Here is a 27,866-nt window from a genome sequence, read left to right on the forward strand (position 1 = left end):
TCTGTTACTGACTTGTGTCTTCCTTTCTACACTGTAAGATCCTTAGGTGTTGATCATCATGGGGTTCCTAGCACAGTGCCAGGCACATAGATGTTCAATATCATTGTTAAATCAATGGATGAAAATACATGAGTATAGTAATATAAAGCATGGACTTTATATTATCTTACATTATATGTAAGTCTATTACATTTTTCTTTTAAATGCTTAGTGAATTGAGGTTATTGTTTTCCATAACATGTATTAATTCATCCCTTTTATTATAAAATTCCAATTTAAGAGCATTAGTATTATATTAGCAGTGGATGCTAGTGGATATACACTGTGGACTGACTTATTCAGTGGTTACAGAGGACTAACTGCCTTTAATTGGATCCATCTTTACCCACCAACCAGGAAACTGGTATGATAGATCTAGGGCATAAAAAAGGGAAGCAGTTGTGTGTGTGGCTACTTTATTGGCTGTTTAGAACTATGGAATATTTGCCTGTGGGCAATCTTTCCATGCCAGCAATAGATTAATTTAGGGTCAGAGGACCAGAGGAGACACTGTATGGAAATTGTATGCAAAAGTTTTTGCATATGTGAATTTTTCTAGGGATGAGATGCATAGTTTACACCTTTGAAAGGGGTCTAGGATTCAGAAAAGTATAAGAATCACTTCATGATTAATTAATTGGTTTCAATGTGTAGTAGCCTATTTTTTTTTTCAACCAAAAAAAGTGAACTTTGATGCAAGATCAATCAGTATCCCAGGTCCACTTCACAATGGCATATTTATACCTACTTGGACTGTGAGAATTTTTTATTGAACTTGTAGAGCTCTATACTGCATGTAATGTAAGCTTCTGAAGATGAGAACTTTTCTAAATCAGACAGCTAGTGTGCAAATAGGTTTGGTAAGTGATTATAGGCATATTCAGACATAAATCTTCAAGCTAACTCCAATAAATCCCATGCAAGATAGCCATGTGCTCAGAAAGCTATTATGAAAGATTGCATTTCAATTGCTGATCAGTTCTACAGAAAATTTTTTAAAACCTATTGATATTAATGACAATATTTTTCATGTATATATTAACATTATTTTTATTAGGCATTTGCTTTTTTATTAATTTATAAATACATTTTCCATTATTTTTAAGTATATTAAGAGTTTATTAAGTGTTTTGTTTGCATCTGGAATGCATCTTTTTTGATAAGTTGTGTCTCACTCCCCTTACTGGGTGGCACAATGATATTAAATTAAAGGAAAAGAAAACATTTTAGCCAGGCACTCACACCTGTAATCCCAGCACTTTGGGAGTCTGAGGTGGGTGGTTCACAAGGTCAGGAGTTTGAGACCAGCCTGGCCAATATGGTGAAACTCTGTCTCTACTAAAAAAAAAAAAAAAAAAATACAAAATTAGCTGTGCATGATGGTAGGTGCCTGTAGTCCCAGCTACTCAGGAGTCTGAGGCAGGAGAATCACTTGGAGGCAGAGGTTGCAGTGAGCCAAGATCACACCACTGAACTCCAGCCTGGGCGACAGGAATGAAACTCCGTCTCAATAAAATAAAATAAAAATATTTAAAATTAAGTTGAATGGAAAATAGGATTAAATATTTTCCATGATGGTCTCTTTATTATTTATTTACAGAGACAGAGTTTAGTTCTGTTACCCAGGCTGCAGTGCAGTGGTACAATTATAGCTCTCTGCAGCCCTGAACTCCTGGGCTCAAGGGATCCTCCTGCCTCAGCCTCCTGAGTAGCTGGGACTGCAGGCATGTGCCACCATGATTGGCTAATTATTATTATTATTTGTTAAGAGACTAGGTCTTGCCATGTTGCTCAGGCTGGTCTCGCCCTCCTGGCTTCATGAGATTCTCTTGCCTGGGCCTCCCTAGGATTACAGGCATGAGTCATCACACCAACCCTTTACTTATTAAAACAAACAAACAAACAAACAAACAAAAAACAAAAAAAACAGAAAAAACTAGGCTTTTATAATTTTCTTTCTAGATTGGTTTCTTTTTTTACTTTTATCACCCTTCCCCACACAAGAAACACACTGTTACTCTTCGTAGGAAGATATTTTCTGAATGTATGAAAGCATAAAAGTGTCTTCAGTTGATGGCCTCTTGCTTGGATTGTTGAATATCTTTTCTCTTTTTCTCTTTTTTTGAGTTCACTTCAAGAAAGTTTATTTCTTATTGAATTTCTGTCGAAATGTACATTTCCCCCTGCATTTGTTTCCTGTTTGGGATAACTATAAAATGGCTGATTATTTGTAGACTGGCCCTTTGACCTGTGCTTTAAAATAGTAGAGCCAACTTGGTTCCTTTTGATTTTCAAGCTGCAGAAATAAGGCCATTCTAGAAGGGAAATGGCAAAGGTATAAATGTATTTGATCTGAGACTGTGTTTTGGATTTGCATTTAAGTGTGAGAATGTCTAGTGTTTTGAGAATTATAGTACAGTAGTAGTAATACAAATATTAGAAATAATAGCTATTATACGTATTCATTATAGTCTAGAGCTACACTGATCCATATGGGATCCTAGCTGCAAGAAGCTACTGAGCATTTGAAATATGAATGTGTCACATGTTGAAAGAATATTTTGGAGATACATGGTTAAATATATTATCATATTAGTTTCACCTTTAAATTTTTTTTAAATGAGGCTGCTAGAATATTTTAATATTTTATAAGTGGTTTGCCTTATATTTTTATTGGACAATTTTCTAGGCATTTCACATGCATTATTATCTCATTTAATCCTTACAACAACCCTATGAGGCATTTATCTTTAATATTCTTGCTTTTCACGGAAAGAAACTGATTATCACAGAGAGTAAATAACTATTGCAAAGTTAACCATGGTAGAACCAGGACTCAAACCCAGTTCATGCTTTTAATCTGTAGCTTATAGTCTTTTTGATAACATAACCCATGAGTTCCTTTTGCTATCAGTTACAGCAATATGATTGAATGTGCTTCTTTATTGTTTAAAATATTGATTTCTTACTTTGTGATATAGCAATCTGAAGATGATATTGATTTTTTAAATGCACGCATTTAATGAAACTGATGGCTGAAATATATAACTCATAGGATATGGACATTCATATGAGTAAGGGCATCATTATCATTAGCTGCATTTACTGAATCATGATGCTCAGTCTTTTTGCCCATGCATTATTTACTTAAGAGATTTTACTGCAACTTAGCTAGTAGATTCCTGTTTCTCCTGATATCATTAAATTGCTCTTGCAAACTATTTAAATATTACATTTTAATATTTTTTATCAAGTGTTTCATACTAAAATTCTTTGTTTAAAAGATTTTTAAACAACTTTTAAAAGTTTGAGACTTTCTAGAGGTGACAATACTTTTCATCAAAAGGAAAATGGAAATATCTCCATATGTTTATCTTTAAAATGCTTTCTGCCTTCATTGTTAAAAATGACACCCTTAACTTGAAGGGACAGATTAAGTGCAATTATATATTTTTTAAATATCTCATATGTGCATACTGCTGTCAACCACTTATCACAGGGAAGTTAAGCTAATTTATAACACTTGTCCTTTGTCAAAAAGTGTGCAACATCTGTAAGTTCAAAAACTTTCTTAACTTCTGTACTTTGTCACAAGATACTAAGGGTAAAACAATTTTTATAGTTAGCAACAATCTTGTTTAAAGTATTGTGGAGATTCTACCAGGTTCTACTTTTTTTAAAAAAATGTTGGTACAAAATTAATTTCTTTGATAACTGAACATAGGGAAAACAACAAATAAGCTGCTTCCTCCTGTTTTACTCTCAACACAACACAGAACACTTCTAACAGAAGATGTATGAGTTTTTCCCCACATCTCTATTCCCTGATGGATACCATTGGGGTGTCCTACAATTCAACTCAATTCTGATGCTAAGCGGAGTTAACACAGACCCCTTTCCCACAGATTAAGGTTTCAGTCCCAAAAGTCTACCCCCACTTCAGATACTAATCGTAAGCAGTAGGTTCCCAGATTACTCACAATTTCTGTCTGACTTAGCTAAAAATCAGACGTTCCCACAAATCCCTTCTCCAGTTTGATCATTTGTTACAGTGGCTCACAGAGCTCAGAAAAGTGCTTTGCTTGCTATCACCTATTTATTGTAAAATCGCACAACCCAGAAACAGCCAAATGCATAGGGCTAGTTATGGGGGTAGGGACACAGAGCTTCCATACTCTCTGTGGGGGCCTGCCCTCAGCACATCCCAGCACCTCCACGTGTCCAGCAACCTGTAAGCTCTTCAAACTCTATAATTCAAGGTTTTTTTTTTAATGGAGACTTCATCACATAAACATAATCAATTTTTAACACAGTATTCAACCCTTCTCTCCTTTTGAGAGCATGAGGGATGGAGCTAAAAGTTCTAAACCTTTAATTATTACTTGGTCCTTCTGGTGACCATCCCCCACCTGGGAGCCCATTAAGAGTCACCTCATTAGAGCTAAAGACCTTCCTGTCACCCAAGAAATTCAAAGGAATTGGAAGCTCTTTGTTAGGACCTAGGGACAAAGACCAAATATTAGACCAAAAGATTCAGGTAGCACAGCTGTCACTCAGGAATCATAAGGGTTTTAGGAGTTCTATGCCAGGAACCAGGGAGAGATACAGTATTTATTAATATATCACAGTGACATTCGGTTACGCCATGCACTTTTGGCTTCTTTTATCTGCTGCATCAAGTTGGCTGTGCAGTGAATGAATTTCACATGTGGTGCTTTCTCTGTAATCTTACCTTGGAAATACTTTTTTCAAGATTATAATTTTAAAAGTTATTCTGCCATTGGTTACACTTGCACAGGTTTCAGTAAAACAACATTCTCACAAAATAATTCATGCACTGCGAGCCTATAGGTTTTCTGGCATATCATTCCTTTAGAAGCTTACAAAAATAATTCTTTATGAATTTTGTTATTAAGGTGGAATTTGTGCATGAGTGACATTTTTAAGTATTTTAAACTGATAATGAAAATGCAACATATCAAATATTGGGGATGCAGTTAATTCAGTGCTTACGAAAAATTTATAACTTATATTGTATTATATTTATAACTTATGCTTATATTAGAAAGGAAGAAAGGCTTAAAAATAAATGATTTAAGTTTTCTTGCCAAGATGGTAAAAAAAGATCATCAAACCAATCCAAAAGTAAGTAGAATAAAGGAAATAACTTATTAAGAACAGAGATCAGTGAAATGAAATACAAACAGCAAAGATTTAACAAACCAAAAGTTGATTTTAAAAAAATTGTTAAATCTCTATCAAAACTGTTCAAGAAAAACAAAATATAGATATATACTACCAACATCATAAAGGAAAGGAAATATCACTTCAGATTCTACAGATTAAAAAGAATAATAAATCATATGAACAAATCTGTCAATAAATTCAGCAACTTAGATGAAATTGACAATTTCTTGAAAAACACAAATTATCAAAACTTACACAGGATGAAGTAGAAAACATAAATAGCCTTATATCCATTAGCAGTATTAAAATTTATTTACGACAATTCCCTTACAGAGCCAACTTCAGATCTAGGCAGTTTCACTGGTGAATTCTGTTAAAAAATTAAGAAAGGAATCTATCCTTCCACATTAGTCTCCAAAAGGGCTGGGATTACAGATGTGAGCCACTGTGCCCAGCCCTACTCTTTTAGAAAACAGAGGAAAAAGAGAAATTTTCTTGACAAATTTTTGATGCTAAAATAACACTGATAGCAAAGCCAGACAATTACCAAAAAGAGAACTATGAGTGAATATCCCTCATAAACACAGAAACAAAATCCTTTTAAAATTAGCAAATTAAATCCAACTATATATATATATATATATGGCATATATACACATCATGGGCTTGTGGATTTTATCTCCAAAATGAAAAGTTAATGATTTAACATTTTTAAATTATACAATGTAACTTATATAAATGGACTCAAAATTGAATACCATATGATTATCTCATTACATGCCATATGATTATCAAATACTATATGATTCTCTTTTTCTGTATTGATGCAGAAAGAGCATATGACAAAATTCAATGTTCATTCATGATTTAAATAAAAAGTTATTGTCTGGGCGTGGTGGCTCACACCTGTAATTCTAGCACCTTGGGAGGCCAAGACAGGTGGATCACTTGAGGTCGGGAGTTTGAGACCAGCCTGACCACACGGAGAAATCCCATCTCTACTAAAAATACAAAATTAGCCCAGCATGGTAGTGCATGCCTGTAATCCCAGCTACTTAGGAGGCTGAGGCAGGAGAATCGCTTGAACCCAGAAGATGGAGGTTGTAGTGAGCTGAGATCATGCCATTGCACTCCAGACTGGGCAACAACAGTGAAACTCCATCTCAAAAAAAAAAAAAAAAATTATCAGTAAACTGAGAAAGAAGTGAACTTACCCAATTTAGGAAACAGCATCTACAAAAAACTTAGAACAAAAATAATATTTAATGGTAAAAAACTGAATGCTTTCCTCCTTAGGAATAAAACAAGAATGTCTACTGTCACCAGTTTTATTCAGCCTAGTAGTAAAGATCCTAGCCAATGAATAAGGCAAGAAAAAAAGGTAAAACATAAAAATTGGCAAGAAAGAAGTAAAACTTCCTTCATTCACAATGTGATCATTTGCTTAGAAAATTTTAAGGAAGGAGCCACAACCACCAGTACCACCACCACTACCACCACAATAAAATATATTAGTACTGATAAGTGAGTTTTAGAATACATGGTCACTATATAATACAAAGCCATAAACTCATCATCCATAGAGTATGGTCTTAATAAGCCATAGTATTAGGTTAGCCATATAAAATTACTACTCAAACAGCAATTTATGTAGTTTTACCTAAGGGGAAGTAAAATTTGATTACATAGATTACATAGATCAACTATTATTTCTAAGGAATATTGGTTATCTACATGTAGAATATTTTCATATACTAATATCTAATTTGTGACCTAAGTGAGGTGAGTGGTTCCTTTATATTCCTTTTTTCTTTTAGCTTAAAAAAGAAGTTTTTATTAAGGTATAATGGATATACAAAAGACCATGCATGTTTAATGTATATAAATTGATGAATTTAGACATATGCATACATTCATGAAGCTATCACACAATCAAGGTAATAAATATATTCATCACCTCCAAAAGCTTCCACATGCCTCTTTCTTTTTGTGTGTGTGGATGTGTGGTAAGAACCTTAACATGAGATCTATCCTCTTAAGAAATTTTTAAAGTGCATAATACCCTTTGTCAGATAGGTAGATTGCAAAAAAATTTTCCCATTCTGTTGGTTGCCAGTTCACTCTAATGATTGTTTCTTTGGTTGTACAGAAGCTCTGGAGTTTAATTAGGCCTCATTTGTCTATTTTGGCTTTTGTTGCCAATGCTTTTGGTGTTTTAGTCATGAAGTAATACCATAGTGTTAACTGTATGCACTCTATTGTACAGCAGATCTCTAGAACTTTCAAAACTGAAATTTTATGCACATTGAACAACTCCTCTCATTTTTCTGTCCCCACCACCCCCGGTAACCTCCATTCTACTCTCTGCTTCTATGAGTGTGACTATTTTACATGCCTCATGAAAATGAAATTGTGAAAATTGTCCTTGGCTTGTTTCATTTAGCATAATATCCTACAGGTTCACTCAGGTTGTTGCAGATGGCAGAATTTCCTTCTTTGTTAAAGCAGAATAATATTCCATTGTATGTACATGTCACATTTTCTTTATCCGTTAATCCATCTATGGACATTTATGTTTTTTCCCATATCTTAGCTATCGTGAATAATGCTGCAATGAACATGTTAGAGTCAATATCTGCTTGAGATCCTTATTTTAATTCTTCTGGATATATGCCCAGAAGTGGAATTACTGGAACATATGGCAGTTATATTCTTAATTTTTTTAGTAAGTCTCTATATGGTTTTCCATAGTGGCTGTAACACTTTACATTTATACCAAGAGTGTGCAAGGGTTTCAATTTCTCCATATCTTCACCAACACTTACCTTTTTTTTTTTTTTGAGACCAGCCATTCTATCAGGTGTGAGGTGATATATCATTGTGGTTTTGATTTGCTTTTCTCTGAGGATTAGTGATGTTGAGCATTTTTTCATGTACATGTTGGCCGTTCATATCTCCTCTTTGGAGAAAAATCTATTCAAGTTCTTTGTTTGTTTTTAAATCTGGTAATTTATGTTTTTTGCTACTGAATTGCAGAGGTTCCTTATTTATTTTGGATATTAACTCTTCATCTGTTTCAATTAAGAAAATTCTAACCTTACTGGAATTCTTGTTCATTTCAGCCTATATATCTAGATATTGACATGAAGCTTTTAGATACGATGTCTTGCTTTTTAAAAGATAAAATGAATGACATATTATCTGTTTAACTGAACTAAATTGGAAATTTATGGAGGCTGAGGGAAAATAAAAGTATCCAAGATCTAGAAGAAAGTATTCATAACAGTACATTGCTAAAGCTTTGTCAACTATCATCTTTTCATGAAGTGAGTTATATTTAGGAACCTAGATTTGTGGCCTACTGGGTGGAATCTGGGTTTTTAGGTTGATGATTCTCTGAATATTTCTTCAGCCAGATGGTTCTGCAGGCTGGGTGCCATCTGACCAGGCAATGTTTAGTTAGATTATTTAATTCTGTGTTTATGAAAGCTTGCTCTTTCTGGCAACATATTGTGCCTTTTTAAAGTGTCTCCTTGGCAAACTGCTGAGTTTTGGGTGGTGACTTTTCAAAGTATATCACTAGGACTGGCAGAGATCAACACTTACTCTCTCCTATACTCTAGAGTGCGAAAGGAGAGGCCTTCCTTAGCTTTGCACCTCACTATATCCTACCATAGCTGCTTTTAATTTTTAAGCCTGATCCTTAATTTTCACAATATTTGGAGGTGTCCTTTGGTATGATAATCATTAGTGATCTAATAATTAGGGACCGAACCTTGGATCCTCTCATTGACTTGTATTATCTTGGAAGAGTGCCAGTAGTTTATACCTGACAATTGGTAATCATGTCAGGACCCCATTTTCAAAACATGCGGTTGGGACAGCTTAAGGAGACAAAGATCAATGTGGCTGGTAGAAACTTGAGATTTTGTGATCTTGTACAGCTACTGACAGGGTTGGAAGACAGGCAAGATGCAGCCCTAATCCTGTCTCCAAAGTTAACAGCACAGTGTTACACAATATCAGCATTCCTCAATGCCACCCAGAATACTGAGATAACACCCACACTGGATGGCACAGTTGAAATGAATGAATTGTCAGAAGAGACAAGAGGAATCCATGACCATTATTTCCAGTGCAGGGATGTTTGGCCTTTAAAAGGGTCTGTGTTCTCCTGTGAGCTCTGATTGTTTTGTAACTAGACATCTTGGTATGACCCCCTCCCTATCATATCTACCACTCATAGATTAGGCAAATGCCTCAGGAATGTCTAGAATTAAAAAGATCTCCATGCCAACCAGGAGAACAGTCAGAAGCATTTAAGACAAAAATAATGGAAGCTAGTTCGAGGGCTTCTGTGTAACCCACAAGGACATGTAGCTGTAAAAAATTCCACAATCCCACAGCAGCTCTGACTCTTGACCCCTGGTAAGTGGTCAAAATGAGGATCTTGGAACTGCTTCCATTTCATATCAGGCTGCTCTAACAAAATTCTTGTAGATTGCAGATGCTGATGCATTCTCAATTCCTGCGTGTTACTCATGAAAATGAGCACAGAGATATTCTTCAATGGTCACAAAAAGCAGAATGAACGTATTATTTTTGAGAACTGAGAGTGATAGAGGAGCATGCAGAGAGCACAACAGAAATTATAGTGATAAAAAGATGATTTATCAAAGTCTAGAACCTTAATGGACTTATTGAACGGAGATATAAACTAATGCAGTATTAATCTCCCAAAAGTCATTGATCATCATCATGTAATATGGGTTTGCAAACTTGCACAGCCTTTGGGCATTTTTATAGAGGGTAGGAAAACTATAATTCTACATGCAGTTAAATACTTACCCCAAAACTGGCTTCCTTTAGTAGCTTTCCTTCTCAGATGTGGTTTGGTACAAGAGTGGAAGGACAGATACCAGCCAGGGGTCATTTGTAACCAGCAGAGCATCTGTAACATGCCTACAGAGTGACTTCACCATTCATTAAAGAAAATCCATGCATGTTGACTGTGGCCAGGTGCACATCTCCGTAGAAAGCAAACAACAACATTCGGTTTTTTGTGCTGTCAGGGAAATAATATGTCTCAGTTAAGCAGGTGCTAGGTTGTGATTGCACTGAAGTCCCTTGAACTGAGTGTTAGCTTATCTGACACCTGCCTTGAACATGTATTAGAAGACACCCCCTTGTATTTTTAGATAATTCTGCATATGGATTATGTTTAAAGGAGTTTAAAAACTCTCCATTGAAAGAGCTGTCCATCTCTATTGTGTTGTTACAGAACACATTCCTTCAACCTAGCATTGTTCCTTTCCAGCAATTCTTAACCATGATTTCCAAGTTGCAGTCACCATGTTTATCATGTCATAAATATGGACTGGCAGAATCTAACTATAAGGTACATTTTGTTTGGAAGCTGATCTGGGGTAACTTGTTAATTTTTTAAGAGAATATTTATCACAGATGTTGAAAACCCTCTGATTAATTTGAATATGCTGTAATGTCAACCCGAAGTTTTGGGTTGCCTAGGCAGTTTTTTGTTTATTTGCTGGTGGTGGTGGTTGTTTTTTTTTTTTTTAATGCTACATCGGTTATCTGTCTAAGATGTGTATATATGGTGGTCTTGTGAATACAATTTTCCTTAGAAATACTTAAGTGCATTATGTTATGAAAACAGATTAGTCTTTTATGAAACTGAAAAATTAAATTCACAAGCTTCAGTGTGTAGTGATATGATATAAACTTAATAGTCAAGGGCATTAGTTCTGGAATCAGAGTTCCTGGGTCCGTCTGCAGCCTCCCTTCTTACTAGGTGTATCCTTGGGCAGGTTACTAAATGTTTCTAATCTTTGGTTTCTTCATCATTACTTGGGGATGTTAAGAGTGTGTCTGTTTTATAGGGTTGTTGTGAAGATTAAATGCAGTAATCCAATTAACACAGGGCCTGACACACAATAAATGTTCAATAAACTTTTATCATTTCTTCTATTAATGTTCTCACAGAGTTGAGAAATGTTGCCTGTCCCTAGAATTAATCCTTTCTTATCTGGTTACTGCATTTACTTTAAGGAAGTATAATATAAGAAAGTAAGATACTAAAGTGCCAGACCTCAGCCTGGTTACCTCTTTTTTTATACAGAAACTTTTTTCATTTATAACAATCAAACTTATATCTAGGCACAGTTGAAGATATTCAACTTGGGAAGTTAATTTTGTTATTTTGTGTGTGTTATTAAAGGGGGTTTTGCAAGTGTAAAACTCCATCAACTTTTCAAATCTCATCTCTCTCAACATCTCTCCTGCAAGCAAATAGCAGTGAAGCAAGAACCAAGACCATTTTCCTGTCCTTTGATTTAATCTGAACCTCTTGACTCTGATCCATAAAGCAGGATATTTTGTCTTCTACTGGGGCTGCTAATGAAAGTCAAGTGTTACAAGACATTGTTCTTATGACTGGGAAGGTTTATTAGTTGATGCCTTCTCAGAGGGACACAGGATAATTGTACAAAGCAGGATATTTATTTGATAAAATGCCTTCTAGGTCCATTTCTATGAATTTTACCTCAAGAGGCCTGGGAATTATCCCAGAAATGAAAAAGGAAAATTCTTCAGGCATAAGAAGTAATTATCAGTAGAAATTGACTTAAAGACAATCAGTTCTGTTTATATTTTCTGCCCTTTGATCATTTGGAACGGTCTCTTACATTATAGGAGGAAGGGGGCATATGGAAAAACAAAGATAAAAACATAATCACTGAAGATGTGGCCACTAGAAGATCATGCGGAGCTGTGTTGTTACAGAACACATTCCTTCAACCTAGCGTTGTTCTTTTCCAGTAATTCTTAACCATGATTCCCAAGCTGCAGCCACCATGTTTATCAAATTGTAAATATGGAGTGGCAGAGTCTAAGACACCAGCGTACGTGTTCTTTCTGTAGCTACAAACTCTCTAAGCAGGGAGATTCTTCATCAAAACTATTTTGTAGATTTTATAGTTTTATTTGGCACTTATCACATCTAGGTCTTAGCACCTTTAGTGTTAAAAACGTTTTGTTTTTTAGATTTTATCACCTGGAATTCTGTCTTAATTATCAGTCACAAAACAATATGCTTGCTCTGATTAACTCATGTTAATAAATAATTCTTAACTTGCAGATAATTTTCAGAAACAGATGTGAAAACAGTGTCACATAAGGGACAGTATTGGAATCTGTAGTTATTTTGCATTTGAGTATTAACTGCAACTCTCTGATACCTTTTGTCCATTTATACAATTCTTTTTCTAGCTTACTATATAATTGAATATAAAATTGCATTCAGCTTGAGACTCAGATTGCATGCAGAATGTGGGGACTTGGTTATGTTTTTAGAGTAAACACTAGGAAGAAACAAGACTTTTTCTCTGAAACTTTCAGTAACAAGTTACTTTAGTCTGCTGTAAATTTTTTAAGTGTCTGTCCCCAGGGTCTCTGGATTCACTTTCTTTTTCTTTTTCTTTTTCACTTGTACCCCAGAGCCCAAAATACAATTAAAAAAGAAGAAGATTGAAATTAAATGAACTCACTTTCTAAATACTGAATTTAAAAAAATAGTACTTTTTCTAAGTGATCAAGCAAAACATTTATGGATGCAAACTATTGAACTAGGTGAATGATTCAATTACCAGAGAAGTTTTTTACCTGTAAGATATTTTCCATGTAATTGGTGATACAAGTCAAAAAAGCAGGCAGTTTCTTTATAAATCAATGCTACCAATATTATTTAAATTTTCAAATCCACTGGTATTTTCTTAGCATTGTATTGTTTTTTGTTTGTTTGTTTGTTTCAGATCTCAGTAGTATTTAGCATCAGTGACCGCCCTTTTTTCTGGGAACCCTAGGCTAGAGTTCTTACCTTTTTGACTTCTGTGTTTCCTAAAAAGAAATTTTACCAAGGTTTGTATCTTGGACATTTAGATATTTCCTGTTCTCTCTGAAACATTTGGGTTTTTTGGCTTATTTTTTAATCAAAATTATTTTAAAATGTACTACATATATTTTATATCTATGGATCAGTCAATTTTATATCTATGGATCAATCCATTAACAAAGTTAATGTTCAGGACACACGTACTATGTTAAGTCTATTAAAAAATTGTGATTTTGTGGGTGGGTCAAAAATAATTAAATATTGGCAATTTCCTTTTTTTAAAATTTGCTTTCTCTACCCCTGTGTAAGAAATTCATCTTTTACTGTGTATGTTAAAATATGGTTTGCCTCTAGACTTCCCCATTGTTTAATGAAAAAAATATCATTTTTAACCAGATTGTTATATTTTGATGTTACATTGTCCCCCTCAAGTCATGGATATAACTTCTGTTATCATTAATAACAATAGTTAATTGGAATCACAGATTTAACTGGTAAACATTTTTGTCTTCACCTAAGGAATTTTGAATAATTAAAAATACATGGAAATTCCTATCCTTCTTTTACTTTCTTCAGTGTCTAGTTTATTCATTCCTGTCTGTAGTGCCAGAGTTAGAAATAACTGTAGCCAAATATTAAGGTCTTACTCTAGCAGGTTTATCTCCTTCATTGGCAGGCACAGACAATGTGTTATATGAAGACTCTGTAATTACCCAGTTTTGGTAAACACACATTATTTAGCCAATGCAGCAAAATGGCTCCTTCAGAGCCATTACATTGCAGTTCATCAAGTAAATAGTGATTTAGCCATTTTCATGAAAAATATGTGTTATTTTGTTGATAGCCTGTCAATCCACAGCATTCAGCTAATTCCCTGTTCCTCTTCATGAGTATTTTGGAACCTCTTTTTGAAAACCATTACTATACTATATGAAAACTACACAGTGCTCAATTTCAATGTAAAAATTACTTAGTGTGGTTGTTTTTATAGATATTTCTATTATGAACAGTCTCTCAGTGATAGAGATAACAGGACACAGAACTCCATGAATTGCTTTGGTAGAAATGAAAATGAATTGCTTTGATTGTCTTTAAAGAATGGGAAGAAATGATTTTATAATGTTTAGGCCCTGGAAAAAAATGTTTACTTGATTACTTTAATCTGTAACAATTTAATGACAGAATTGTAAAACCCATTCAAGAAGATATGCTGAAGTGTGTGCTAGTGCAGTCTGAAAGTAAGTGTACACTGGTCAGAGTGTGCTTCAATACTGATAGAGTTACTTTCACAAAGTGCCTTTTGGATTAAAATTAAGATGATGCCTTTACCTATCTTTCAAAAGGATTCATTTCCTGCAGGATAAAATTACAACGTGGGGTTTTGATATCTCCTCCTGAGGGACAAATGCCAAGAAATAGACATCCGAACTGAAAGATAGAATTCTTTGGAGACAGTGGTGAGGAATCTGTGTCCATTTGTTTTGGTAGTGATGCATCTTGCAAGGATTTCTAACAAAGCAATGCATTAGGATGTAGACAGAGTTCCTACTCACTGTGAGAATGTTGTTGTTGTTATTTTCCTGAAGGACAAAAATACCTGCCTTACCACACTGTGCTGCTGGGCCTTGGTGGAAAATGTCATGCTGTCTCTTGTTTCTTTTCTTGATAGCAAGATACATATATTGAGTACAGGTGTGGCAATCTAAGTATACTGAACCAATCTCTAAATGTACTTTATTCACTTACAAATAAATAAATAATTTATAGGCATAGAAGTGGGAAATTAGAATAGAATCTCATAAAGAGTTCAAAATGGAATAGCACAAACCACATCAGTCCCTTGCATTTAGTAACTCTGTGAGGCCAGAGCAGACAGTAAAATCTCAGTTGCTGCTTACATATGAATTAATAGTGGCATATATCTCAATGTGTCTTTTTAGCCCTTAGTCAGAGGGTTTGCCTTAATCCATTTAGAGCCCCACAGTAATTCTTTCAGCCTATCTTGCTTAATACATGTGTGATTCAATCAAGGCAGAAAACAGTTTGAGACCAAAGGACATTTCTCCAGGGTGTTTTCTATCACTTTTTGCCATGATAATGGCCTCAAACACCTTTTCTCTCCAACTTGTGCCTCTGAGCTGTCTTCCCCAAAAATGCTGAAATGGTAGTGAAGTTTTCCACCTTGAATTACCACTTGTTGATAACCAGAGGTGTCCACCTGGATTTTCTTGGTTGATAACCCATGAAGAGGTCAGCTCTATCACATTTCAGTGGTTTCCCTTAGCTCGTACCACTTCCTCATTTTGTTTTTACTTTTTTATTCTTCATTTGAATTGAAATATTCTAGAAAGAGTGCCAGAAGAAATCCCCCTCAGGATGGGTATATATGGTAATTATTTTCTTTGCCATTTCTTCTCAGAAACATCTGTGGTCGTCTGAGTTTTCCTGAGAACTCTTAAGGAAGAGAATTTCCTGAGCCTATCAGGAATCTAGAGACTAGGGGGAGAGAAGCTGGTGGAAAGGAAGAGAAAAACAATTGTTTTGCTTATGGAGCTTGGTATCAAAAGTGCCATCCTTAGCATTATAAGACCCTTCCTACCTCCGGAATTGTAAATCGTGCCCTTTAAGAAATGAGGTTATACTTCTAAAGGCAGACAATGGCAGCCTGTGCTCTGTGTTTGCCTTCATGACTTCCCTATGAATGTCCTTTCCCCGTTCTGAGTGAGCTTTTTAGCGTTCTCTTTCTCTGTCTCTGAAAAGCCTTCACTAAAGCAACAAAGCAGAGTGGAAATGAATGGATGTGGCTCCTATAAACCACCCTCAACTTCTTCCCTTCACTGTTTCATACAGGGATTCTCAGAAGTGGAGGCTTGTGGGTGGACCAGAGTCCTGAGCAAGGAACCCATGACCTCTCCTAAAACCATATGAGACCAGGACCAGAGAATTGAAAGAACTGAAAGTGGAACTGAAACTATAGATCTAGATTTTTCTTCTCAAAGTGATATAATAGGCATGCAATGGCTAGTTTTTTTTCATGGAAATATCTGAAAGGGTGTTGACAGAAAAGAAGGGATACCACTAACACAAGAGTACTGCTTTTTAAAATGTCTTCAGGGTGATACACTGGCAAGGCTAGGAAGTAAACTTGGATGCCATGTTCAAGGTTAAGACAACTGAAGGAACTGGAATCAGTAAAGCCAAGCCAATCAATTATAAATTGACTAAGCATATCTAATCTGTAAAGGACTGTGACATTGGGGAAGCAGGAGTGCCACGATGCAAGTGATGAAGAGTTTTGTTTTTCTCTGTCTTCTACTGCAATACCTTTTTTTGGTTCTAAAAGTAGTATACATAAAAACAATCAAACAATACAGAACAAGTATGAAGAAGTTAAAAATGGGTAATAATCCTGCCGCACATATCATAACAACTGTCCACATTTTAGTGAAAACATCCTTTTTTCTTCTTTTTCTATTCTTAAATGTATTTATTAAAAATGATTTTAGAGCATACATTCTACTTTTAAAATATTTTTATTGCTTTGGTAAAAATGACATATTGAGTGTTTAAAATTTTCTTTCCTTTTTTTTTTTGAGACGATTTCTCACTCTGTCACTCAGGCTGAAGTGCAGTGGTGTGATCTTGACTCACTGCATCCTCTGCCTCCATCATTTAAGCAATTCTCCCGTCTCGGCCTTCCAAGTAGCTGCAACTACAGGCATGTGCCACCATGTCTGGCTAAGTTTTGTATTTTTTTAGTAGAGATGGGGTTTCACTGTGTTGTCCAGGCTGGTCTTGATGATTAGGTGATCTGCCCACCTTGGCTTCCCAAAATGCTGAAATTACAGGGGTGGACCACCTCATCCAACCTAAAATTTTCAAATAATATGGTCAAGTTCAAAAAAAAAAAAGAAAATAAAATCTTTCCCAAAATAATCACCTAGAAATAGCCACTGCTAACATTTGGTATTCTTTCCTTAGAATAATCTCTGTTTATATGCACAAGTATAGATTGGTTTGTGTGACTTTTACATGAGTGGGATCAGCTTATTTACTCAAAGAAAGGGATGGATGCTTCCGACATCAGACACCATTTAAAATCTCTGTACTGTATCTCAGTCTATGGATGAATTTTATTTAACCAGTGCTTTATTGCTGGACATTTAAATTGTTTACACTTTTCATGTAGTATGCAGTAAGCATCCTTGAAACTGAAACCTTTGTTCACTTATTCAAATTATTTTCTTAGGATACATTCCTAGAAGTGGAGTTTCTGGGTCAAAGGGCATGCTCATTTTAAAGGCATTTTATATTTTATTGCTAAAAAATGCTAATGATCAAAAAACAAAAACATAGGTGTTCTATACCTAAAGATGAACTGGTATTTATTATTTTAATTGGCTTTTTTTAATTTACCAGATAGATAACCTTTTCATATGTTAATTAACCATTAAACCTTTTCAATTGATTTTATTGATATTTCTTTTATCCTTTATGTGATCTTGTTGTGAATTACCTGCTTATACTCTTTAATTTATAGCAGTTCTTTCACTTCAAGGAATGTATCCTGAGAAAATAATTTGAATAAGTGAATGAAGATTTAAGTTAAAAGGATGCTTACTACATACTATGAAAAGTGTAAACAACTTAAATGTCCATCAATAAAGCACTGGTAAATTAAAAGTCATCCACAAACTGAGATACAGTACAGATGTTTATATTGATGTCTGATGTCAGAAGCATCCATCCCTTACTTTGAGTAAATAAGCTGATTATATTCACTTAAAAGTCACACAAATCAGTCTATACCTGTGCATATATACAGAAAAAACAGCCCTGTGTCTGTCATATGTATTTCAAATATGTTTCCAGGTTGCAATTTGTCTTAAAAATGTATTTTATGGTGCTTTGAAAGTTGGCTGGTTCTTTATCTGAGATTGCTTGTATAAAATAAAAATCATACTAGACCAATTAAACAGGCAAGACTACTTCAACAGGGCAGAGAGATTGAACTCAGCTCTGTTGAAATAAAAGGTGGAGAATTTGTAAGCACTAAGGGGAGAGAGTGGGAAAGTACTAGAGAGCATTTCAGAAAGAGGGCAGGTGAGTTGATGTGGTTAGTCCATCTGTGTTTGCTAACTGTTGCTTGGGGAAGCTATACTCCTCCTTCTACAGAGACTGGCAGATAGTGATGCTGTCTTTCTTAATTATATTTCAAAGGGAAGGTTTTCAAGTCCTTAAGAAAGACATTCCTGAGTTATAGAAGATTTACATTTTAAAGGAGCAAAAAGAATTTACAATAGCAAGTTTTCTAAAATAAATGTTATAAGAAAAGGGAGGTTTAGGAACTGGTGGTCAGGAAGAAGCCTGTTGATATAGTTTGGCTATTTGTCCCCCACCATGTTTGAGATGGGGCCTAGTGAAAGGTGTTTGGATCATGGGGGCAGATCGCTCATGAATGGCTTGGGCCCTCCCCTAGGTGATAAGTAAGCGCTCACTTTGAATTCTCAGGAGATCTGGTCATTTAAAAGTGTGTGATACCTCTCCCCTGTCCCACTTCCATCACTCGCTCCCACTTCGGCCATGCGATGTACCTGCTCCCCCTTCACCTTCCTCCATAATTGTAAAGTTTCAGAAGCTTCCCTAGAAGCAGAGCAGATGCCAGCACCTCTAAAGTCTGCAGAACTGTGAGCCAATTAAACCTCTTTTCTTTATAAACTACTCAGGCTCAGATACTTTATAGCAATGCAAGAATTGCCTGATACAGGTGTCTACAGTTCAGCTGGGCTTAGGGGAATGTTAAGGCTGGCTTGCTTGCTTTGGGAATGATAATACCATTCTCAGGAATAGGGAAGCTAACCAAAGATAGAGATGGAGATTGGGGAGGGATGAACAGCTCCACCTTTTTCGTACACCCACTGAAGTACTTCATAGACAGAGCTGAGACTGGAATTGGTGTTATGTCTATACAAGTGGTTATTGAAGTGAAAGGAATATGGAGGTGGAACAGCATTCGTCAGACCATAGGTAGACTTGTTTGTCTCCCTGAAACTTTCCACCAGGTCAAGTTGTGATACCAAACACAGCTTGTGGTACAAACAAAGCAGGCTACCAAAATACTTATTGTATTGGTCCTTACCTTATGAGAAATGGGGATTATTGTTGTCACTGGTCACTCAGAATTAGGATTCTGCAAGTCCCTCCTTGGATACTACATCCTTGCCTGCCATAAACTATAGCTGTTAGGAGTACCTAGAGGTAATATGTATACTATTAGGAAGAGCCCTGAGACACACAGGCCCAGGTTCTAATCTCAATTTTACTGTTTATCAGTACCATGTAGACAAGTAATTTGCCTTCTCTGAGACTCTGTCCTCACCTGTAAAATGGGGATACTAACTCTGTTCAGGATTACTGGGTAAGTCAGTGAGCTCACGATGCAGAGTGCCTGGCCCAATTCCCTCCCATAGAATGAGCTCCATTGTTTGTTTCCTTCCCTACCATCTTAACTCCTCAACCCGTAAATGCCATTCCACTGCTTTAATTAACAGACATAAGGGGCATAATGGCCTAACTGTTCAGTTCTTTAATTCCTCTGTTATAATTTTGTTTCTATATTATTAATTTAATTTATAAAGCACAAATTATTTAGAAATGCTGTTCTGTGTTTCCACCGTCTCATCTGTAGTGTATGCATGCTAAATGGAAAGGAAATGAGGTGTGTATCCTGCTCCTTTCATCTTGTCTTATTAGCCGTGATCAATGAGCCGGCCTCCTTATTGTGCCTCTGTCATTTTGCCTCAGAGCCTCCTCAATGTTTTTCCTTTATAGTTTCATTTAATCTTGATGCACAAATTAGGTGTAGATTGCAACTTTTCACTTCATCACCAATATCAGCATTGACGTATAGGCAGCCCTGTTTGCCAGAAATGGATCTTGTGGTTTTAAAAATGCACATTAATTAGCATTTGCTTTTAATGAGTAATTGGTGATGAGGCATATTAATTGAGTCGTGAAATGCTTATCTCGGGTCTACAACATGCAAATTAGTTGATTTACAATCAATTGAAAAGTCTCTGATCTTAAAATTTGGACAATGTGTGTATGATAAACACTTCTAAAAAACAGAGTCTAAAACTCATCATAAAAAGAAGGACTAGACTTTCAATTCTTTATGTTTAATAGTTATTCCTGGCTAGGTGTGGTGGCTCACACCTGTAATCCCAGCACTTTGGGAGGCCGATGTGGGTGGATCACCTGAGGAGGTTAAATGAGCCTGGCCAACACGGTGAAACCCCATCTCTACTAAACATATAAAAATTAGCTGGACATGGTGGTCCACACTTGTAATCCCAGCTCCTTGGGAGGTTGTGTCAGGAGAATTGCTTGAACCTGGGAAGCAGAGGTTGCAGTGAGCCAAGATCACACCATTGCACTCCAGTCTGGACTCCAAAATAAATAAACAATTAAAAAATGTAACAATGCATGCACATTTAATTTTCAAAGTTGTATTTAAACAGTGTGATGCTTTGTGATTTCATAAGCTCAAAAATTATGACTAGATAATTAACTCAAGATAGAGCTATCAGCTGTTTACTTTCAGAATTTTAGGTTACCTAGAAGTTTGAATAGTAAAAGGCAGAAATGCAGAGATGGATGATTACTGATACATAACTTTAAAAAAAATATTTAAGAAACTGAAACAAAAAAGACATGTTACATAAGTGAGACTAGTCAGTGGTTCCAAAACACAGTAATGCCCTTCTACTTTCCAAGACCCCCAGTGGATGCCTGAAACTTCAGATAGTACCAAACTCAATATAAACTGTGCTTGGATTTCTCTCTTTTTCTTTTCTTTCCCCCAGCCCACCCCCTCGAGATGGAGTCTTGCTCTGTTGCCAGGCTGGAGTGCAGTGGCACGACCGCAGCTTACTGCAAACTCCGCCTTCCAGGTTCAAGCAATTCTCCTGCCTCAGCCTCCCAAGTAGCTGGGATTACAGGCACATGCCACCACACCTGGCTAATTTTTTGTTAATAGAGATGGGGTTTCACCATGTTGGTCAGGCTGGTCTCGATCTCCTGACCTTGTGATGTGCCTGCCTCAGCCTCCCAAAGTGCTGGGATTGTAGGCATGTACCATCGAGCCTGACCTTCTCTTTTTTTTCCTACAATTTCACGGATGGATGATTTGTTCTAACAGTAGATCCTAGCAACCTCAGTAGCTGATATTTTTCTTTCCTTATTAAGTGGAGAACTTTCACCTCTTCACATAAATGAAGCACTTCATGGCTTTTCTTGGGCATATTTAAATTGTAAGCATCACTACCCTTGTACTTTGGTGCCCTAAATAAGAAAATAAGAGTTCTTTCAACACAAGTATTATGATACTGTGGCAGTTGATCTGATAACCTACAAGGCTGCTAAGTAACTAATGGGTAGGGAGCATCTACAACATTAAATAAAGAGATGATTCATGTCCTGAGGTGTGAGATTTTATAATGCTACTCAGAAAGGTGCGCCATTTAAATTGTGAATTGTTTATTTCTGCAATTTGCTGTTGAATATTTTTGGACCATAGTTGGCTGCAAGTAATTAAAACCACAGAAAACAAAATCATGGATAAAGGGGGACTATTGTACATTCTAATATGTACAATAGTTAGGAGATGTTGCCAATTAGATGATAAAAAATGTACAATGGCTGTACATTTTAGCTTTAAATACTTTAAGAATGTTCTCAGCTTTTATGCCCACCTCATTTTTAAGGCATCTTTCTTCTCTTTAAAAAAAAAACAAAACAAAAAAACTTTGTGTGGTGTTATTGGCTAATTTACCCTCAACCATTCTATGCTCTTCTAGGTCCCAACATTCTCAAACTACATTTCTCACATCTTATTGTCAGCTGGCTTTCCATTAGGTTCTGCTAATAGGAGACATTGTTGCATTGTTGGAGGATTTCCAACAGTGCAGTAATGGTAACAGCATTGTCAGCCATGGAGGTGGGGAAGGGTCTTGGCACCTAAACTTTCAGCAATAGCCTCCTGTGCTATGGCTCACACAATCAGGCTGTGGCAGGCAGCTGGAAGCTCGCAGCATGGCACCAGGACCTCAGGGTAGCACTTCTGCTCTGGCAGCTTAAGTTGGTATTGGTTTCCCACAGTTACTAATGTTTGAGTGACCATCTTGTTCACCTTAGTTTCTTAAGCACTTCTACCACCTATGTAACCAATTTCTCTATTAAATATCTGCTTTTTGAAATATCTAGAGTGGTTCCTATTTTCTGCTAAGTTTCTAATGTAATGTGTTTAACTCCACATTTAAGTACTATTCATTACCATTGGGACACATTCATATTGTGTCCCAATCTCAGGATATTAATGTACTCTTTGAATGTTGCCTGCAGTAACAGATTTAAAACCAAAATGGAATTGTAACTTTGGGCAATGGACTTTATTCTGAATCTTCTGCAGAGAAGTCAAAATAATGAGATACATTGGCCAGGAATATTGGTGTGAGGAAATCAAAATTGATGGTGCAAACTGCAGCTATGGACCATCCAAAATATACTTTATTTAATCTGCTACAAGGGATGTGGAAGGTAGAAATTTATAGGCACCCAAGTGTCTTTATGTCTGGTTGCAACCCATGTTGTTCCTAGCTGTGTCACACATCACCAGAGCAATAGCCAGAAAGCTTGCTGAAGGCAGAGGACCTCTTAGAAACAGGTACTGGAGAGGAAATAAATAGCTAGAGGGCTTTATTCTTATCTTTTTGTTCCTGGATTAATACTGGAATCTAATATTTGAGCAAAGTATACCCCCTTTTTGCATATGATTTTCCAAGGCAGTATCAAGCTGTTAACCTTAATTTAAAAAAAGAATTCATATTAGTTGCTTGAACAGATGTCTTTTAACTCTTATTTTAGGTTCAGGGGTACATGTGCTGGTTTTTTTATATAGGTAAATTTGTGTCACAGGGGTTTGTTATACAGACTATTTCATCACCCAGGTACTAAGTCCAGTACCCAATAGTTATTTTTTCTGATCCTCTCCTTCTTCCCACCCTCTATTCTCAAGGAGGCCCCAGGGTCTGTTGTTCCCCTCTCTGTGCCTGTTGTTTCTCAGAATTTAGCTCCTACTTATAACTGAGAGCATACGGTATTTGGTTTCAGTTCCTACATTAGTTTGCTAAGGATGATGACCTCCAGCTCCACCTCTGTTTCCATAGAAGACATCTCATTCTTTTTTTATGACTGCATAGTATTCTACAGTGAATACCTACCACATTTTCTTTATCCATATGACCATTGATGAGCATTTCAGTTGATTCCATGTCTTTGCTATTGTGAATAGTACAACAATGAACATTCACATGCATGTGTCTTTGTGGTAGAATGATTTATGTTCCTTTGGGTATATATTCAGTAAAGGGATTACTGGGTCAAATAGTAGTTCTATTTTTGGCTCTTTGAGAAACTGACACACTGCTTTCCTAAATGGTTGAACTAATTTACACTCCCACCAACAGTGTTTAAGTGTTCCTTTTTCTCCACAATCTCACCAGCATCTGTTATTTTTTAACTTTTTAGTTATAGCCATTCTGACCGGCATAAGATGGTATCTCATTGTGATTTGATTTGCATATCTCTAATGATCAGTGATACTGAGGGTTTTTTTTATATGTTTGTTGCCCACACGTATATCTTCTTTTGGAAAGTCTCTGTTCATGTCTCTTGCCCACATTTTTTAATGGGGCTATCTGTTTTCGTATAAATTTAGTTCCTTATAGACGCTAGATATTAGACTTTTTTCAGATGCATAGTTTGCAAAAATCTTGTTCCATTCTTATGTTGTCTGTTCACTCTGTTGATGGTTTCTTTTGCTATACAGAAGCTCTTAAGTTTAATTAGATCCCATTTGTCAATTTTTGCTTTTGTTGTGATTGCTTTTGGCATCTTTATCATGAAATCTGCCCATCCAGAATGATATAGCCTAGGTTGACTTCCAGAGTTTTTATAGTTTTGGGTTTTACATTTATGTCTTGAATCCATTGTATTAGTCTATTCTCACACTACTAATAGACATACCCAAGACTGGGTAATTGATAAAGAGATTTAATTGACTCACAGTTTTGCATGGGTTGGGAGGCCTCAGGAAATTTATAGTCATGGTGGAAAGGGAGGCACATACATCCTTCTTCACATGGTGGCACGAGAGAGAATGAGAGTGGAGCCAAAAGAGAAGCCCCATATAAAACCTTCAGATCTGGTGAGAAATCATTCATCATCATGAGAACAATATGGGGGAAACTGCCTCCATGGTTCAATGATCTCCACCTGGTCCCACCCTCGAGCCATGGGCTTATTGCAATTTAAAATGAGATTTTGGATGGGGACACAGCCACACTCTCCGAGTGTTGAGAGTGTATAAAAAACTAATATTATTGGTTCATGTAGGTGTATTTCTTTCTCTTCTGTCTTGTAAAAATGATGTTTTAAGAGACTTCCTACAGGCTAAGGATACATTTGAATTCAAGGGATAAAGTGCAGAAGCTCATCATGTATTTTTAGGCAATACTGCATCTTTGCCCTTTTCCAGGGTTGTAAGAAGCAATAGCATTGGAGAGAAGAGAAATAGGTAAACTATGCTACTATACTTCAGACAACTATGTATTTTGGTGTTACTAGTAAAAATATCTAGTACCTGGAAAATAAGCTGTTCTTCCACTGCTGAAAAGCAACCATTGCATTTTCAAATTCCGCAGCATTTAGTTCACTCCCTATCTTGTTGTCAGGCCTGGTTCAGCCACTCCTCTGCCAGTGTTTCTATCAGTTATACCTGACTGAAGCAGAGTGGCTTTATGTTGTTTTCTTTGTTGAGCCAAGACTTTACAGATAAGTAGAACTGAATGTTTGACCTAGCTATAATCCCTGCCTATGGATTAAAAGGGATTTTAGCTGAAATTGAAATCTTCTGGTGAGAATCAAATGAAACCATGTTGTAGGGCTCCACATGTTTCCAGCAGCATAGCATTTGCCCAGAATCAGCATCTGCAGTAAGAGTTCTGATTTCCATGTTTTTTCCTTTCTGAAAAATCATATTTCTGACCTTTTTCTTTTAATCCTTCTTTTTGCCACAACTGTGTGTCTCTTTCCAAAGTGCTCAGCATTGCTAAGAATAAACTCATCCTGATGATTCTCCAGTGGTCAACACCCTTATTAACATCTCTTTCCTTTTTAGCTTTGCATCAGTGCACCTTTCTTAACATTTTATCTAAATGTTTTTTACTTGTTAACTTGCATCTGTGAAGTCCAATAGCATCTATAGTTAGTCACAAGACAGGGCATGGTCAGTGACATTGAGTTTATTGTTCTCTGGTGGTGTTAATAACATTCAATGTAAAAAATGGGAGGGGGGCTGGTTCTTGCTTTACCTGTCTGACATGGTTGGTGCAGCAGTCAAACAAGAGAAGACAGGAGGCAGTTTGGGTTAATGGAAAAGATCTAGGATTGGGGAGGGCACAAAAGTTTAACTCATATCTCTGCAACTTAGTAACATGGGGTCTCCTTGAGTGTCAGCTTCTTCAGCTGAAAAACTGGAGTAATAATAGTTCCTACCCATCTATTTTGCAAGAGTGTTGAAGAAAAGAGATATGGTTTGGGAATGTAGTTTTTACACTGTAAAGTTCTGTGAAGTGCAGGTTGTACAGGCTTATTTCTGTTTAAGAAACAAGTGGCAAATTGATTCTGGGGGATTAATCTGTTTTATTATCCATGTATTAGATTGTGTTGCATGACAAACAGTCTGTCTTCTATGATTTGGCAAACTGCATATAGATGAGAATTTGATTTAATAATATTTCTTGGGTTCATTTATCCTTATCCAATGAAGAAGTTCGATACATGCGGACAGGATTATATTTGGGAATAGACAGATTAAAAACATGGATTGATACAATTGAGGATTTGCACCAAAGCAAATTATCAACTTTGATACCAAGTCATTTGGTTTGTTTTCTCCTCTCCTTCATCCTGTTCCTCCTCCTCTTCTCTTTCTCTTCTAAATTGTTTTCCAAACTTTTCGCCTTGTAGGTTGACCAATGAATTTCCTTAGTGTTCAGTGTTTTGCCTTCCCATTACGTTAGAAGTATGGGTTAGGCCTTTATCTGGCTGTCACTTAGCAAAGATGTATCTGTCTGTTCACTGCACCCTAGATTTTTTAAACAGAAAGATTTAATGCAAAGAATTGGATGCTTATAAAATCACTGAAATTACTAGAAGAGCAGAAGTTATCTGGACTATTGATTTCAATGTCAAACCACCACTGCTACAACCCAGAGGTCAGGACCTGCTACTAACCTATCCTCCTCTACCCTACCCTCCTCTCAACCTCAACTGGCTTGTACTCTTGAAGCTGGTGACTGGACACTGGAATATGGAATCCATTTACTAAGGTCATAACAACCTATCTTGCCAGCCAGAACTCATATGAGGGTATCAAGGTGTCACATTGACAGAATATATACTGCATCCAGAATCCTAGCTGCTAGGGAATCTAGAAATGTGGTTTTTAATTTCCCAACCTCTACAAAAATAGAGTAAGAATGGAAGCCAATGCCAATAGCCAGTAGCTTCAGCTTGGGAGGCAGGCTGGCTTGTGTTGCCAGGTCATTCTAAAGTTTTCAGAAACAAAGTAAGAAAATAATGGTTTGGGGTAAAAACCATGACAATGAATGCATCATTTGTGTCCTTACAAGTGGGGGCAGAGATGTGCAGATCTGCTCTCAGACTGAGAGTTGTATACAGCATGTTTTGCATTGGAAAGTTTCCATGGAGAATCACAAATTTTCCAAAGTAGAAAGGTCTTGTGCAAACCTTTTTTTTTTTTTTTTCCCCCCGAGATGGAGTCTTGTGCTCTGTCAACCAGGCTGGAGTGCAGTAGCGCCATCTCAGCTCACCTCTGCTTCCTGGGTTCAAGCAATTCTCCTGCCTCAGCCTCCCAAGTAGCTGGGATCGCAGGTGCATGCCCCCACACCTGGCTAATTTTTTATATTTTTCGTAGAGATGGGGTTTCACCATGTTGGGTAGGCTGATCTCAAACTCCTGATCTTGTGATCTGCCTACCTTGACCTCCCAAAGTGCTGGGATTATAGCTGTGAGCCACCGCGCCCGGCCTTGTGCAAACCTTTCTTACCTTTAACCATTGAGGCGCTTCGTGGGGAAGAGAGTTTTGATTCACTCAGCTCTGTTGTCATTCCTTCCATAGGAGGCTCCAATTTAACAAGCTCACATCAAACCTTTGCCTGGTGGACATATGGATGGTTTGATCCAGCCTTGGTCGCTGGAGTAAATAAAGTGAGTGCCATCAGCTTCCCTGTTTATTTCTGACCTGGTTGCTGCAGGGTATTATAAAGGCTGTCTAGGAACAGAAAAGCATTGTCCCGATGAGGGCTAAAAGCTGACTTTTGTTCTATCCTCAGCTCATCAGCAGTGTGTTTGTGTAAGTAGGAAAAGGACCCCATCACCTTTTGTGTAACTAACCCACTGAAGTAAGCATGTCTCATGGTGTGGTTTTACATCATTACACAGTGGTACTCATTTTGTGACTGTTTCCTGGCGGGCATTAATTGGGAATGGTGTCAAACTAGACTTTGTTTGTGTCTGATTTTTTTCTTTTGAAAGTTTTTTTTCCTAAAATAAATAGCCTAAACTATTCTTAATATTAACCAGGTGT

General features: G+C 36.5%; 1 protein-coding gene and 1 long non-coding RNA gene across 4 annotated transcripts in view; one reads left to right on the forward strand and one right to left on the reverse strand.

Moving 5' to 3' along the window:
- LHFPL3 (LHFPL tetraspan subfamily member 3) overlaps nt 1-27,866 on the forward strand; it is a 539,341-nt gene that overhangs the window by 95,947 nt on the left and 415,528 nt on the right. The window lies entirely within an intron of this gene.
- On the reverse strand, nt 16,966-27,551 carry LOC119467920. The gene is made up of 3 exons (XR_005196552.1): nt 27,327-27,551; nt 19,275-19,387; nt 16,966-17,004 (listed from the first exon to the last, which is right to left on the reverse strand). It is a non-coding gene; the product is annotated as an uncharacterized LOC119467920 (long non-coding RNA).

This window comes from Cebus imitator, unplaced genomic scaffold (assembly GCF_001604975.1).
Source record: "Cebus imitator isolate Cc_AM_T3 unplaced genomic scaffold, Cebus_imitator-1.0 Scaffold352, whole genome shotgun sequence".
Lineage (NCBI taxonomy): Eukaryota > Metazoa > Chordata > Mammalia > Primates > Cebidae > Cebus > Cebus imitator.